Raw genomic sequence first — 12,428 nt, forward strand, 5'->3', positions numbered from 1 at the left:
CCCAGATGTGGCTGAAAACTCGAAGACGTGCCCCCAACTGGGCGGACTCCTTTAGCGGAGCCCCAGCGTCATGCGGTGGATTTTGTAGAGGCCGGGGAGGACTTCTGTTCCTGGGAACTAGCTGTGTTGTGCAGCTTCTTCCCTCTGCCCTTACCTCTGGCAAGAAAGGACACACCTCGTACTTTCTTGTTTCTCTGTGATCGAAAGGACTGCATTTGATAATGTGGTGCTTTCTTAGGCTGTGAGGGAATATAAGGCAAAAAATTTGATTTACCAGCTGTAGCTGTGGAGACTAGGTCCGAGAGACCTTCCCCAAACAATTCCTCACCCCTGTAAGGTAAAACCTCCATATACCTTTTTGAGTCGGCATCACCTGTCCATTGCCGGGTCCATAGGACTCGTCTAGCAGAAATTGACATAGCGTTTATTCTAGAACCCAGTAGACTAATGTCACTTTGAGCATCTCTTATATATAGGACAGCATCTTTTATATGCCCTATGGTCAATAACATAGCATCCTTATCTAGGGTCTCAATCTCTGCTGATAAGGTATCTGTCCATGCTGCCACCGCGCTACAACCCCGGCCGACGCAATTGCCGGTCTGAGTAAGGTACCAGAATGTGTGTAAATGGACTTTAGGGTAACCTCCTGCTTGCGGTCAGCATGGTCCCTGATGGTAGCCGTATCCTGGGATGGCAGCGCTACCTTTTTGGATAAGCGTGTCAATGCTTTATCCACTCTAGGGGAGGATTCCCACCGTATCCTGTCCATTGGCGGGAAAGGATACGCCATAAGAATCCTTTTGGGAATCTGCAGCTTTTTGTCTGGAGATTCCCAAGCTTTTTCACATAATTCGTTCAACTCATGTGAGGGGGGAAAGGTTATCTCAGGTTTCTTTCCCTTATAGATGTGTACCCTCGTGTCAGGGACAGGGGACTCTGTGATGTGCAAAACATCTTTTATTGCAATAATCATATATCGAATACATTTAGCCAATTTTGGCTGTAACTTTGCATCATCGTAGTCGACACTGGAGTCAGAATCCGTGTCGGTATCTGTGTCAACTATTTGGGATAGTGGGCGCTTTTGAGACCCCGAAGGTCCCTGCGACATAGGGACAGGCATGGGTTGACTCCCTGACTGTTCCCTAGCTTCAGCTTTGTCTAATCTCTTGTGTAATAAGTTTACATTAGCACTTAAAACATTTCACATATCCATTCAGTCAGGTGTCGGCGTTGTCGATGGAGACACCACATTAATTTGCTCCTGCTCCTCTCTAGGAGAGCCTTCTACCTCAGACATGTCGACACACGTGTACCGACACACCATACACTCAGGGAATCCTCTTATCTGAGGACAGTTCCCCAACAAGGCCCTTTGGAGAGACAGAGAGAGAGAGTATGCCAGCACACACCCCAGCGCTATATGACCCAGGAAAAAAACACAATAATTTTATGTTTACCCAGTAGCGCTGTATTTCCATATATATATGCGCCTAATTATGTGCCCCCCTCTTCTTTAAGACCCTCTTTCTACCGTGGTATAAGCAGGGGAGAGTCCGTGGAGCTTCCCCTCAGCGGTGCTGTGGAGAAAATGGTGCTGGTGAGTGCTGAGGGAGAAGCACCACCCCCTCAGCGACGGGCTTCTGTCCCGCTCAAATATAGTAAAAAAATGGCGGGGGCTCTTATATATATATATACAGTGCCTAGCTGCATATATATTTATTTTGCCAAAGAGAGGTCTATATTGCTGCCCAGGGCGTCCCCCCTGAGCCCTTCACCCTTACACTGACTGCCGTGTGTGAGGTGTATGGGAGCAATGGAGCACAGCTTTACTGCTGTGCGTTACCTCAGTGAAGATCATGAAGTCTTCCGCCGCCTCTGAAGTCTTCTTTTCTTCTCATACTCACCCGGCTTCTATCTTCCGGCTCTGCGAGGGGGACGGCGGCGCGGCTCTGGGACGGACGGCGAGGGTGAGACCTGCGTACCGATCCCTCTGGAGCTAATGCTGTACAGTAGCCTAAGAAGCAGAGCCTATCAACTCACAGAAGTAGGTGTGCATCTCTCCCCTCCGCCCCTCGATGCAGGGAGTCTGTTGCCAGCAGGCTCCCTGAAAATAAAAAAATCTAACAAATATACTTTCTGTCAGGAAACTCAGGAGAGCTCCCTGAAAAGCACCCAGTCTCCTCTGGGCACAGTAGTAAACTGAGGTCTGGAGGAGGGGCATAGAGGGAGGAGCCAGTGCACACCCAGATCTAAAGTCTTTCTTTAAGTGCCCATGTCTCCTGCGGAGCCCGTCTATCCCCCATGGTCCTTACGGAGTCCCCAGCATCCTCTAGGACGTAAGAGAAAAATTATGCTGGCAGAAAAATCCAATTGAGTGATTAAACAGCTCCAGAGCTGCTCTGTAAGGCAAGTAAAAGGGTGTGGGCCCTGCAGCACTACCTGTAGTTTGCATTGTGCATTGGAAGCCTAGTTTGCTGTCTGTTTCCACTTCTTTTTTCTTGAGCCCCTCCCGTCTATACCCTTGTGCACTATCCTGACTTCTCCTCCCGTCTGCTTACTTTGTGCCTTCCAATGCACAATGCAAACTACAGGTAGTGCTGCAGGGCCCACACCCTTTTACTTGCCTTACAGAGCAGCTCTTGAGCTGTTACAGTGCCCAGCTGCTGCAAGAAATCAGCGTGAATGCTTCAGGGGCTGGGGCATGGCCAACATGAGCCCCACACCGAAGGAGGGTGGGGGTGTTTAATGCGAACTAGGGGTCTCGCACAATGCGAACTACAGGTAGTGCTGCAGGGCCCACACCCTTTTACTTGCCTTACAGAGCAGCTCTGGAGCTGTTACAGTGCCCAGCTGCTGCAAGAAATCAGCTTGAATGCTTCAGGGGCTGGGGCATAGCCAACATGAGCCCCACACCGACGGAGGGTGGAGGTGTTTAATGCAAACTAGGGGTCATCCAAGTGCCGCAAAAGGCCGCCATGCCCTGCACGCCCCTTTTCTCTTTTCATATGCAGACGAGGGTTGAAGCCAACTTTGACCCACTGCTTGGATGACATCGCCATATGCAAATCCATCTGCTGCAGGCCTTCCCCCAGGAATGCTTGCACTAGTTGTTGCATTTGGTTTGTTGTTTGGGGGTGCTTCAGTATTAGGCAGCCTTCTGCCCTCCCATGTTCATCTGAAAATATGTGTTCTCCCTGCAGTTGTTGTCCCCAGATGAGAGTTCCCTTGTGCTGCCTCAGTTGAATCTCCTTTACTTGACAGAGATGTGCCTGAGCAGCGGCCCTCCCCAGCCCTATCCCAAATCATACTTATTTTGCATAGGAGATACCATGGTCATGAAGACTGTTCTCCCAGGGTGCGGTTCATTCATTGCATTCTGGGTATGCTGACCCCTGTGATTTCCCCAAATGTGGGAAACTCGACTGCATTATCTAATGCGAACTAGGGGTCATCCAAGCACCGCAAAAGGCCGCCATGCCCTGCATACCCCTTTTCTCTTTTCATAAGCAGACGAGGTTTGAAGCCAACTTTGACCCACTGCTTGGATGACATCACTTGCTGCCTTTCCAATGAAGCAAGTTTAATTTAATAATAGGTGAAAAACCATCCCTACAAAGGTGTTAATCAGATACTTGGCTTTGTGGACACTTTTCAGAGCACAAATTTGTTAGCATAAAAATAAAGCCAGATAATGAAGAGCTGTTTAATCACTCAATTGGATTTTTCTGCCAGCATATTTCTTTTTCTCTGCAACCCACTGCTAAATTGTGCTTCGTGGCTGTTTTTTTTATAAAATCACTTAATCAAATCTAACTCTGATTACATCAGAGAAGGCCAGGTACCCTACACCATAAGAGGTGGTTTGAAATTTTTACTTGTCTACTTAAAGATCACCAAAATCTGATAACGAGGTCAATTACGTCCCTAGGTGGGATTGAACCACCAACCTTTTGGTTAACAACTGAACACGCTAACTGTTTGCGCCTCAGAGACACTTTGCAAAAGTACATACTGACAAAGGTTAATAAGCATTCATCTAGAACGTTTCCTAGAAAAACTTTAAAAAGTCAATAATCTGGAGAGTTTTTGTAAGATGTTCCTTCCATCAACCAATGAAGAAACACATTGGTACTTTCCCATGATGAGTGAGTGCTTCAGGATCTCTTGCACTTACATGTGCAGCAAAGGACTACAATGGAAGCATGCTGGGCCTATAACCCAGAGGTAGGCAGATTGCAACTGTCCTCTGCTATATGCATTTTTTTTGTTAATTAAAGTAATCCAAAACTGGGATTGATATTTTGGCTCTTTTATTTTTACTTAAAGTACAATAACTTTTACTGTTTTAATTTGTTTTAATAATATATTGACAGTATTGTTTTCTTTCAAAAATCCACTTAATTTTCTTTACCCTATTATTAAAATGGTAATTGACAAAAACAAACTACATTGTCACCAGAAGAGCAATACAAAATGTACAAGTGATATATTAAAATCATCTTTTCAGCTTGAATTTCAATGATGCATTGAGGTAACGATTTTGTGAGAAACATCTTCACCCTTAAATAAAGATTTTCTTAATTCCCTACCTGTGTGCTAATTAGATATCACCTTGTTTTCACATTAAACAGACTTTCACATGAGAAAGCAGCAAGGATGCAGTGGCGTTAATGTTTCCTGGTGTCAACCTGTATTATTTCAGTAGACATTGAAATGAGGATGCATCTTGCTGCCTTTCCAATGAAGCAAGTTTAATTTAGTAATAGGTTAAAAACCATCCCTACAAAGGTGTTAATCAGAGACTTGGCTTTGTGGACACTTTTCAGAGAACAAATTTGTTAGCATAAAAATAAAGCCAGAAAATGAAGAGCTGTTTAATCACTCAATTGGATTTTTCTGCCAGCATTTTTCTTTTTCTCTGCAACCCACTGCTAAATTGTGCTTCCTAGCTGTTTTTTTTATAAAATCACTTAATCAAATCTAACTCTGATTACATCAGAGAAGGCCAGGTACCCTACACCATAAGAGGGGGTTTGAAATTTTGACTTGTCTACTTAAAGATCACCGAAATCTGATAACAAGGTCAATTACGTCCCTGGGTGGGATTGAACCACCAACCTTTTGGTTAATAGCCTTATACACTAACTGATTGCGCCACAGCGACACTTTTCAAAAGTACATACTGACAAAGGCTAATAAGCATTCATCTAGAACGTTTCCTAGAAACATTTTAAAAAGTCAATAATGTGGAGAGTTTTTGTAAGATGTTTCTTCCATCAACCAATGAAGAAACACATTGGTACTTTCCTATGATATGTGAGTGCTTCAGGATCTCTTGCACTTACATGTGCAGCAGAGTACTGTAATGGAAGCATGCTGGGTCCATAACCCAGAGGTAGGCAGATTGAAACTATCCTCTGCTATATGCATTGTTTTTATTAATTAAAGTAATCCAAAACTGGGATTGATATTTTTGCTCTTTTATTTTTACTTAAAGTACAATAACTTTTACCATTTTAATTTGTTTTAATAGTATATTGACAGTATTGTTTTCTTTCAAAAATCCAATTAATTTTCTTTACCCGATTATTAAAATGGTAATTGACAAAAACAATCTACATTGTCACCAGAAGAGCAGTACAAAATGTACAAGTGATATATTAAAATCATCTTTCCAGCTTGAATTTCAATGATGCCTTGGTGCAACAATTTTGTGAGAAACATCTTCACCCATAAAGAAAGATTTTCTTAATTCCTTACCTGTGTGCTGATTAGATATCACCTTGTTTTCACATTAAACAGACTTCCCCATGAGGAAGCAGCAAGGATGCAGTGACGTTTATGTTTCCTGGTGTCAACCTGTATTATTTCAGTAGACATTGAAATGAGGATGCATCTTGCTGCCTTTCCAATGAAGCAAGTTTAATTCAGTAATAGGTGAAAAACCATTCCTACAAAGGTGTTAATCAGAGACTTGGCTTTGTGGACACTTTTCAGAGAGCAAATTTGTTAGCATAAACATAAAATCAGAAAATGAAGAGCTGTTTAATCACTCAATTGGACTTTTCTGCCAGCATAATTTTTTTTCTCTGCAACCCACTGCTAAATTGTGCTTCCTAGCTGTTTTTTATAAAATCACTTAATCAAATCTAATTCTGATTACATCAGAGAAGGCCGGGTACCCTACACCATAAGAGGGGGTTTGAAATTTTGACTTGTCTACTTAAAGATCACCAAAATCTGATAACAAGGTCTATTACGTCCCTGGGTGGGATTGAATCACCAACCTTTAGGTTAATAGCCATACACACTAACTGATTGCGCCACAGCGACACTTCGCAAAAGTACATACTGACAAAGGCTAATAAGCATTCATCTAGAACGTTTCCTAGAAAAACTTTAAAAAGTCAATAATCTGGAGAATTTTTGTAAGAAACACATTGGTACATTCCCATGATGAGTGAGTGCTTCAGGATCTCTTGCACTTACATGGGCTATTAACCAAAAGGTTCCCACCCAGTGATGTAATTGACCTTGTGATCAGATTTTGGTGATCTTTAAGTAGACAAGTCAAAATTTCAAACCCCCTCTTATGGTGTAGGGTACCTGGCCTTCTCTGACGTAATCAGAGTTAGATTTAATTAAGGTGCACAAGGGCATAGAAGGGAGCGGTTTAAGAAAAGAGAAGTGGAAACAGACAGCAAACTAGGCTGGAGAGAGACCTGAGACAAAGAGATCTGAATTATACGAGAGCCGACCAGGGGAAACACAAATTATGCAGTCAAGTTTCCCACATTTGGGGAAATCGCAGGAGCAGCACACCCAGATTGCAATGGGTGAGCCTTTCCCTGGGAGAAGCACCTTCCTGATCATAGTATCTCACCTGGCAGGTAAGTAGGAGTTGGGCTAGTGCTGGGGAGGGTCGCTGCTCGGGTACCCCCCTGTCAAGTGAAGGAGATCCAACTGAGGCAGCACAAGGGAACTCTCGAAAGAAGAACAAGGCTAGAGGAAGATCTGAGACAAAGAAATCTGACTTTTACCAGAGCTGACCAGAGGAAAGCACAAACACAGTACCCCACTACCACCAGGAAACATTAACGCCACTGCATCCTTGCTGCTTTCTCATGTGGAAGTCTATTTAATGTGAAAACAAGGTGATATCTAATTAGCACACAGAAAAGAAAATTAAGTGAATTTTTGAAAGAAAACAATACTGTCAATATACTATTAAAACAAATTAAAATGGTAAAAGTTATTGTACTTTAAGTAAAAATAAAAGAGCAAAAATATCAATCCCAGTTTTGGATTACTTTAATTAACAAAAAAAATGCATATAGCAGAGGATAGTTTCAATCTTTCTACCTCTGGGTTATGGGCCCAGCATGCTTCCATTGCAGTACTCTGCTGCACATGTAAGTGCAAGAGATCCTGAAGCACTCACTCATCATGGGAAAGTACCAATGTGTTTCTTCATTGGTTGATGGCAGAAACATCTTACAAAAACACTCCAGATTATTGACTTTTTAAAGTTTTTCTAGGAAACGTTCTAGATGATTGTTTATTAGCCTTTGTCAGTATGTAATTTTGCAAAGTGTCGCTGTGGCGCAATCAGTTAGTGTGTATGGCTATTAACCAAAAGGTTGGTGGTTCAATCCCACCCAGGGATGTAATTGACTTTGTTATCAGATTTTGGTGATCTTTAAGTAGACAAGTCAAAATTTCAAACCCCCTGTTATGGTGTTAGGTATTTAGACTTCTCTGATGTAATCAGAGTTAGATTTGATTCAGTGATTTTATAAAAACAGCTAGGAAGCACAATTTAGCAGTGGGTTGCAAAGAAAAAGAAATATGCTGGCAAAAAAAATCCAATTGAGTGATTAAACAGCTCTTGGATGGTTTTTCACCTATTACTAAATTAAACTTGCTTCATTGGAAAGGCAGCAAGATGCATCCTCATTTCAATATCTACTGAAATAATACAGGTTGACACCAGGAAACATTAACGCCACTGCATCCTTGCTGCTTTCTCATGTGGAAGTCTGTTTAATGTGAAAACAAGGTGATATCTAATTAGCACACAGGTAAGGAATTAAGAAAATCTTTATTAAAGGGTGAAGATGTTTCTCACAAAATCGTTGCCCCAATGCATCATTGAAATTCAAGCTGGAAAGATGATTTTAATATATCACTTGTACATTTTGTATTGCTCTTCTGGTGACAATGTAGTTTGTTTTTGTCAATTACCATTTTAATAATCGGGTAAAGAAAATTAATTGGATTTTTGAAAGAAAACAATACTGTCAATATACTATTAAAACAAATTAAAATGGTAAAAGTTATTGTACTTTAAGTAAAAATAAAAGAGCAAAAATATCAATCCCAGTTTTGGATTACTTTAATTAACAAAAAAAAATGCATATAGCAGAGGATAGTTTCAATCTGCCTACCTCTGGGTTATGGACCCAGCATGCTTCCATTACAGTACTCTGCTGCACATGTAAGTGCAAGAGGTCCTGAAGCACTCACTTATCATGGGAAAGTTCCAATGTGTTTCTTTATTGGTTGATGGAAGAAACATCTTACAAAAACTCTCCACATTATTGACTTTTTAAAATGTTTCTAGGAAACGTTCTAGATGAATGCTTATTAGCATTTGTCAGTATGTACTTTTGCAAGGTGTCGCTGTGGCGCAATCAGTCTGTGTGTATGGTTATTAACTAAAAGGTTGGTGGTTCAATCCCACCCAGGGACGTAATTGACCTTGTTATCAGATTTTGGTGATCTTTAAGTAGACAAGTCAAAATTTCAAACCCCCTTTTATGGTGTAGGGTACCTGGCCTTCTCTGATGTAATCAGAGTTAGATTTGATTCAGTGATTTTATAAAAACAGCTAGGAAGCACAATTTAGCAGTGAGTTGCAGAGAAAAAGAAATATGCTGGCAAAAAAATCCAATTGAGTGATTAAACAGCTCTTCATTTTCTGGCTTTATTTTTATGCTAACAAATTTGTTCTCTGAAAAGTGTCCACAAAGCCAAGTCTCTGATTAACACCTTTGTAGGGATGGTTTTTCACCTATTACTAAATTAAACTTGCTTCATTGGAAAGGCAGCAAGATGCATCCTCATTTCAATGTCTACTGAAATAATACAGGTTGACACCAGGAAACATTAACGCCACTGCATCCTTGCTGCTTTCGCATGTGGAAGTCTGTTTAATGTGAAAACAAGGTGATATCTAATTAGCACACAGGTAAGGAATTAAGAAAATCTTTATTTAAGGGTGAAGATGTTTCTCACAAAATCGTTGCCCCAATGCATCATTGAAATTCAAGCTGGAAAGATGATTTTAATATATCACTTGTACATTTTGTATTGCTCTTCTGGTGACAATGTAGTTTGTTTTTGTCAATTACCATTATAAAAATAGGGTAAAGAAAATTAAGTGGATTTTTGAAAGAAAACAATACTGTCAATATACTATTAAAACAAATTAAAATGGTAAAAGTTATTGTACTTTAAAGTAAAAATAAAAGAGCAAAAATATCAATCCCAGTTTTGGATTACTTTAATTAACAATAAAAAATGCATATAGCAGAGGATAGTTTCAATCTGCCTACCTCTGGGTTATGGGCCCAGCATGTTTCCAATGCAGTACTCTGCTGCACATGTAAGTGCAAGAGATCCTGAAGCACTCACTCATCATGGGAAAGTACCAATGTGTTTCTTCGTTGGTTGATGGAAGAAACATCTTACAAAAACTCTCCAGATTATTGACTTTTTAAAGTTTTTCTAGGAATCGTTCTAGATGAATGCTTATTAGCCTTTGTCAGTATGAAAGTTTGCAAAGTGTCTCTGTGGCGCAATCGGTTAGTGTGTTTGGTTATTAATCAAAGGGTTGGTGGTTCAATCCCACCCAGGGATGTAATTGACCTTATTATCAGATTTTGGTGATCTTTAAGTAGACTAGTCAAAATTTCAAACCCCCTCTTATGGTGTAGGGTACCTGGCCTTCTCTGATGTAATCAGAGTTAGATTTGATTAAGTGATTTTATAAAAAAACAGCTAGGAAGCACAATTTAGCAGTGGGTTGCAGAGAAAAAGAAATATGCTGGCAGAAAAATCCAATTGAGTGATTAAACTGCTCTTCATTTTCTGGCTTTATTTTTATGCTAACTAATTTGTTCTCTGAAAAGTGTCCACAAAGCCAAGTGTCTGATTAACATCTTTGTAGGGATGGTTTTTCACCTATTACTAAATTAAACTTGCTTCATTGGAAAGGCAGCAAGATGCATCCTCATTTCAATATCTACGGAAATAATACAGGTTGACACCAGGAAACATTAACGCCACTGCATCTTTGCTGTTTTCTCATGTGGAAGTCTGTTTAATGTGAAAACAAGGTGATATCTAATTAGCACACAGGTAAGGAATTAAGAAAATCTTTATTTAAGGGTGAAGATGTTTCTCACAAAATCGTTGCCCCAATGCATCATTGAAATTCAAGCTGGTAAGATGATTTTAATATATCACTTGTACATTTTGTATTGCTCTTCTGGTGACAATGTAGTTTGTTTTTGTCAATTACCATTTTAATAATCGGGTAAAGAAAATTAATTGGATTTTTGAAAGAAAACAATACTGTCAATATACTATTAAAACAAATTAAAATGGTAAAAGTTATTGTACTTTAAGTAAAAATAAAAGAGCACAAATATCAATCCCAGTTTTGGATTACTTTAATTAACAAAAAAAATGCATATAGCAGAGGATAGTTTCAATCTGCCTACCTCTGGGTTATGGACCCAGCATGCTTCCATTACAGTACTCTGCTGCACATGTAAGTGCAAGAGATCCTGAAGCACTCACTCATCATGGGAAAGTACCAATGTGTTTCTTCATTGGTTGATGGAAGAAACATCTTACAAAAACTCTCCAGATTATTGACTATTTAAAGTTTTTATAGGAAACGTTCTAGATGAATGCTTATTAGCCTTTGTCAGTAAGTACTTTTGCAAAGTGTCGCTGTGGCGCAATCAGTTAGTGTGTATGGCTATTAACCAAAAGGTTGGTGGTTCAACCCCACCCAGGGACGTAATTGACCTTGTTATCAGATTTTGTTGATCTTTAAGTAGACAAGTCAAAATTTCGAAAACCCCTGTTATGGTGTAGGGCAGGCATTCCCAACCGCGGTCCTCAAGGCACACCAACAGTGCAGGTTTTAGTGATATCCAGGCTTCAGCACAGATGGTTAAATCAAAATAACTGAGGTACTAATTAAGTCACCTGTGTTCAAGCCTGGATTTCACTAAAACCAGGACTGTTAGTGTGCCTTGAGGACCGTGGTTGGGAAACACTGGTGTAGGGTACCTGGCCTTCTCTGATGTAATCAGAGTTAGATTTGATTCGGTGATTTTATAAAAACAGCTAGGAAGCACAATTTAGCAGTGGGTTGCAGAGAAAAAGAAATATGCTGGCAAAAAAATCCAATTGAGTGATTAAACAGCTCTTCATTTTCTGGCTTTATTTTTATGCTAACAAATTTGTTCTCTGAAAAGTGTCCACAAAGCCAAGTATCTGATTAACATCTTTGTAGGGATGGTTTTTCACCTATTACTAAATTAAACTTGCTTCATTGGAAAGGCAGCAAGATGCATCCTCATTTCAATATCTACTGAAATAATACAGGTTGACACCAGGAAACATTAACGCCACTGCATCCTTGCTGCTTTCTCATGTGGAAGTCTGTTTAATGTGAAAACAAGGTGATATCTAATTAGCACACAGGTAAGGAATTAAGAAAATCTTTATTTAAGGGTGAAGATTTTTCTCACAAAATCGTTGCCCCAATGCATCATTGAAATTCAAGCTGGAAAGATGATTTTAATATATCACTTGTACATTTTGTATTGCTCTTCTGGTGACAATGTAGTTTGCTTTTGTCAATTACCATTTTAATAATCGGGTAAAGAAAATTAATTGGATTTTTGAAAGAAAACAATACTGTCAATATACTATTAAAACAAATTAAAATGGTAAAAGTTATTGTACTTTAAGTAAAAATAAAAGAGCAAAAATATCAATCCCAGTTTTGGATTACTTTAATTAACAAAAAAAATGCATATAGCAGAGGATAGTTTCAATCTGCCTACCTCTGGGTTATGGACCCAGCATGCTTCCATTACAGTACTCTGCTGCACATGTAAGTGCAAGAGATCCTGAAGCACTCACTCATCATGGGAAAGTACCAATGTGTTTCTTCATTGGTTGATGGAAGAAACATCTTACAAAAACTCTCCACATTATTGACTTTTTAAAATGTTTCTAGGAATCGTTCTAGATGAATGCTTATTAGTCTTTGTCAGTATGTACTTTTGCAAAGTGTCGCTGTGGCGCAATCAGTTAGTGTGTAAGGCTATTAACCA

General features: G+C 39.8%; 1 non-coding gene and 1 pseudogene across 1 annotated transcript; one reads left to right on the forward strand and one right to left on the reverse strand.

Annotated features, from left to right (window-relative positions):
• The first annotated feature begins 3,310 nt into the window (after positions 1–3,310).
• Positions 3,311–3,489, forward strand: LOC135012109 (U1 spliceosomal RNA; annotated as a pseudogene).
• Positions 3,490–6,741: 3,252 nt separating this feature from the next.
• On the reverse strand, positions 6,742–6,904 carry LOC135012108 (U1 spliceosomal RNA). The gene has a single exon (XR_010211114.1). It is a non-coding gene; the product is annotated as a U1 spliceosomal RNA (small nuclear RNA).
• Between the last annotated feature and the right edge of the window lie 5,524 nt (positions 6,905–12,428).

Source organism: Pseudophryne corroboree, unplaced genomic scaffold (assembly GCF_028390025.1).
Source record: "Pseudophryne corroboree isolate aPseCor3 unplaced genomic scaffold, aPseCor3.hap2 scaffold_2528, whole genome shotgun sequence".
NCBI classification, from domain to species: Eukaryota; Metazoa; Chordata; class Amphibia; order Anura; family Myobatrachidae; genus Pseudophryne; species Pseudophryne corroboree.